This window comes from Scylla paramamosain, chromosome 38, assembly GCF_035594125.1.
Source record: "Scylla paramamosain isolate STU-SP2022 chromosome 38, ASM3559412v1, whole genome shotgun sequence".
Taxonomy (NCBI): domain Eukaryota; kingdom Metazoa; phylum Arthropoda; class Malacostraca; order Decapoda; family Portunidae; genus Scylla; species Scylla paramamosain.
In genome coordinates, this window is record NC_087188.1 from 6,998,735 (window position 1) to 7,003,734 (window position 5,000).

Here is a 5,000-nt window from a genome sequence, read left to right on the forward strand (position 1 = left end):
CTCTCTCTCTCTCTCTCTCTCTCTCTCTCTCTCTCTCTCTCTCTCTTGTATGGTTTTGTGTACGAGATTATGTTTTTCTCTTTTCTTTGTTTTTTTTTCTTTGTGTATCTTTAAATATAATTAAGAGTGAACTAGTTTTCTTTTCTTCCTCTGTTTTTAATATGTTTGAATTTGTTTATTACTTTTCTGCTTTTCATTCTCTTTTTTATTTATTGAAAGTCAGAATATTTCGTTTTTTATTTGGTACTATTTATTTATTTATTTATCTATTTATTTATTTATGCATCTTTAAGTTATAATCGCGTGCTGTGAATTTCCTCTCTCTCTCTCTCTCTCTCTCTCTCTCTCTCTCTCTCTCTCTCTCTCTCTCTCTCTCTCTCTCTCTCTCTCTCTCTCTCTCTCTCTCGATTATTTCAAGTTCTGTTTTTTTTTTCTTATCATTCTTCGTATTCACAAATGTCAAATTTTCTCTTTTGAACACTTTTTTTTTTCATTCTTCCTCTTCGTGTGTTTCAAGTGTCATCATTCTGTTCTTTATTCCTATCTCATTTTCACTTGTTACGTGTGCGGTACTGTCTCGTACATTGTTCTTATAGTAATGCTGCTACACTCATTTACCAACACACACACACACACACACACACACACACACACACACACACACACACACACACACACACACACACCTATTTCCCTCATTCATGCACGTAAAATAATCATAATTGTTTTCATTAATTACAAATAGCAAGCAAATCAATTGTAATTAGCACTTTGTAACTACGTGTTGTAACTAATTATGGGCGATTACGATAATAGTTAGGAATATGTAACTTTGAATTACCCGTACATAGACATGGGTAATTACAATAGTTACCTTTGATATAATTAACAACAGGTAAATATTTTAATTACCTAAGGATATTTTAATTACCTAAGTATAAATATGGATACGAGTAATTACAAGCCACTTCATCATGATTAACAGTAACTATTGTAATTATCTGTAGGTATACATGGATAATTAAAATAGTTACCTTTAATATAATGAACGCTATGTAACTATAATAATTACCTAAGACAAAATATGGATAAGCATAAGTAGCTTCATTATAATTAACACTATGTAACTATTACAATCATTCACACACATGCACGATCACAAAAGTTACCCTCGATATAATAAGCAACACAACCATCTTAATTATTTAGACACAGATGATAATTACAACAGTCACCTTTGAAACAACAAACACGTGGCAGCCAGCTCATCCCCGCCAGACACCAAGACTTCACAGTGTTCATGCAGTGACTGCCTCGTGAATTGACTCAAGGCCTTCACTCCTGCAAGTTACCGCTGCTTGACTCATCCTGCCTTCATTGCTAACCACTCTGAGACATCTCTTCTCCAACACCCTTCTTCAGACTCTGTACTGACCAGAAACTACAAAATCTACTCTTTTTATTCCTTTCATTCATGTAAATTCTTATACAGATAATTTTTTTTGTTCTACAGCCACATTCAAACACTTCATCTTTTACCCCTCTTCTTTCTCGTAGATGACCGATAAAGATCCTATACATTTCATTAAGTGACGTGAATTGTTGCATATCTCGGTGAAAGTCCTAATTAGCCACGCCAGCACTCACAGCTTGACAGGCAGGGGAGTAATGGGAGGTGTGACAAGAGGCGTGATGACGGATGAGCGACGGGGAATGTAGTGGTAGGTGTTATGTCATCCTGTGCTGGGGCTGGGGACCTCAAGGCGTGCTAAGTAGTGAGCCGAGCGAATGAGGTTGAGGAGACGGGTGAGAGGGAGAGGGTGGGTGAGAGGGAGAGGCTGGGTGTGGGAAGGAGACTGGTGTGAGAGAGGGAGAAGGTGAAAGATGAAAGAGAAGGGGAGGAAGGCACACATACTGACACAGACACAGACAGAAAGGCAGGCAGACAGACAGACAGACAGACAAACAAATACAGACAGATAGGTAACCAGGCAGAGACATACAGATAGATGGACTAACACAGAAAAACAGACAGACAGACAGACAGACAGACAGACAGGCGGGATGATAGATAGCTACATAGATATACAAACAAACAAGCAGAGACAAAACCAACAGACAGACAGACAGACAAGCATACAGGAAGACAGATAAACAAACAAACGGAAACAGACAAACAGACAGACAGACTACAGCCTACATAACATTTCACAAAAGCCACTGGTGTTTAAAAATAAGGCGACGAATTTTGCCAGCAGTTGCAGAGTGATAGTGCAAGTAACGAGCAAAACTGTAAGGCAGAAAAAGGACGAGAGTGAGAGGTGAAGATGAGATGGTGAATATGATGCCGCTGTGACCAAGGAGTGTGAGGAAGAGGAGGAGGAGGAAGACGAGATAGTGATTAAGAGGCGAGGAAGTTATAACGAAAAGTGTGTGAGGTGGTAAGGAGCTGCAGGAAGAACACAAACGAGGAACAACCAGCAGCAGATTTGTTGGCTCTTACAGGGCTGTTTTTCGGGGCTATCTGACAAGTATTGAAAGTAATAGGGTAGTTAGGGTGAGTCTGGTATAGTTGTTAGATATAGGATTGTAGGGTAGAGAAGGAGGAGGAGGAACAAAAAAAAAAAGAGAGAAAATGAGGAGATAGAAGAAAAAAGAAGAAAAGGAGGAGGAGGAGTTGTAGGAGAAAAGTAGGAGGAAGAATAAAAAGTAGAAAAGGAGGAGGAGGAGAAGGTAATGAAAGACAAAAAGGAGGAGAGGGAAGAATAAAAAAAATAAATAAAAAGAGGAGGAGGAGGTGGAGGAGAAAAGGAGAAGGAGGAGGAGAAAGAAAAAAAAGTAAAGGGAGGAGGAGGAGGAGGTGGAGGAAGAAGAAGAAGAGAAGGATTTACGTAAGAAATAATTCATAACAAGATGCAAAAGAGAAAACAAGAAAACATCAGTAGAGAGAGAGAGAGAGAGAGAGAGAGAGAGAGAGAGAGAGAGAGAGAGAGAGAGGGGGGGGGGGAACGGAATGTCATAGAAAACGTAGACAAGGTAGAAAGTAATAACAGAGGAAAGCGACTTGTGGTTATTCTCTGGTTAATCATACTGCTGGGGAGGAGGAGGAGGAGGAGGAGGAGGAGCTGCTGTAAACACTGGCTAGGCATTTACTGCAGCTCAGAAGTGAAGAGTTTTAAAGGACGACTGAAAGAAGCGTAAGAATACAATGGCTTAATCTCTCTCTCTCTCTCTCTCTCTCTCTCTCTCTCTCTCTCTCTCTCTCTCTCTCTCTCTCTCTCTCTCTCTCTCTCTCTCTCTCTCTGTCCTTCACGCCTTCCTGATTCTGTTTCAGCTGTTATTTATTTCATTGTTTGCCGTCGTGTTCTCTTCCTGGTGCGCACGTGTTGTTTGCCTGTTGTTGTTGTTGTTGTTGTTGTTGTTGTTGGTGGTGGTGGTGGTGGTGGTGGTGGTTCTTCTTTTCTTTTCTTTCTTTCTTTCTTTCTTTATTTCTTTCTTTCTTTCTTCTTTTTCTTCCTCACCCTCCTCTGCTTCAGTTCTTTGTCTCCTCTGTGCATCCTGCCTCACCCTGCCGCCTTACCTCACCTGCCTCCTAATTGCGCAATACCTGTGTGTGCTCACCTGTCTGACCTATTATCCTGCCTTCCCACCTTTCCCTTCCTTCCTCTCCCCCTCCCACCCCTCCCTTCCTCTCTCCCTCTATCCCTTCCTCCCTCCTTCCCTCCCTTTCTTCCTTTCTCCTTGTGTCCATCCCTTTCATTCTCTCTCTCTCTCTCTCTCTCTCTCTCTCTCTCTCTCTCTCTCTCTCTCTCTCTCTCTCTCTCTCTCTCTCTCTCTCTCCTACTACTGCTAATAACAATACCACTACTGTTATTAATCCTGCTGCAGAGAGAGAGAGAGAGAGAGAGAGAGAGAGAGAGAGAGGCTTCATTTATCAGGAGGGAAGTAAAGCGCGTCTCGAGACAGTGATCGAAGCAGCGAGCGAGACAATGACACGGTACATAGAAACCTTGAGATGCTTCACTCCCGCTTTTTTTCCCGATACTTGCAAGGTCACGTGATAGTAACTAGGAGGAGGAGCAGGAGGAAGAGGAGGAGGAGGTACGAAAGGCAAGAGAAGAGAGAAAAGGAAGTGAAGGAGAAAGGAGAGGAATAGATAGAAATAGATTAACAAAATAAATGTAGAAGGAAGGAAGACTTAGAGGAAATGAGGAACGAAAGACGAGAGGTAAGAAAATAGAAGAGGAGGAGGAGGAAACAGAGGATAGATTAAAAAAAAATAACAAAAAGGAGTATAGGAAGAAGAAAAGAAGAGGAGGAGGAGTAAGAGGAAGAATGATGAGTAAATTAACGAAATGCAAGAGAAGAGAGAAAGTGGAAGAGAAGAAGGAGGAAGGAGAAGTTAGATAAAAAATACATTAACAAAAAGGAATGTAGGAAGAAGAAAAAAAGGAGTAGGAGTAGAAGGAAGAATAAAGAGGAAATGAGGATTGAAAGAGAAGAGGAGGAGAAAGGAGAGGGAAAGATAGAAATAAATTAACAAAAAATACACACAAAACTGAAAGAATATAATGAAATAGAAAAAAAGAAAATAAATGGATAGGCAAAGAATGGAGGAAGAAGAAAAAGGAATACTTAAATGGGAAAAGAAACTCAAACGTATGAGAGAGAGAGAGAGAGAGAGAGAGAGAGAGAGAGAGAGAGAGAGAGAGAGAGAGAGAGAGAGAGAGAGAGAGAGAATTAAAGACGGATAAAAAGACGAATAGGGAAAGATACAAGCTTAAGTAACGTTAGTTTAAATGTTTGATGAATTTTAAAGTACTTAATAAATAGATTAATTAATAAATAACAAGAATTCCGTAGCTTTCGTAATATTTCTCTCTCTCTCTCTCTCTCTCTCTCTCTCTCTCTCTCTCTCTCTCTCTCTCTCTCTCTCTCTCTCTCTCTCTCTCTCTCTCTCTCTGTGTGTGTGTGTGTGTGTGTGTGTGTGTGTGTGTGTG

At 40.4% G+C, this 5,000-nt stretch overlaps 1 protein-coding gene across 1 annotated transcript in view; it reads left to right on the plus strand.

Annotated features, from left to right (window-relative positions):
• The window catches only part of LOC135091905 (clavesin-2-like), a 24,611-nt gene that overhangs the window by 281 nt on the left and 19,330 nt on the right, over positions 1-5,000 (plus strand). The window lies entirely within an intron of this gene.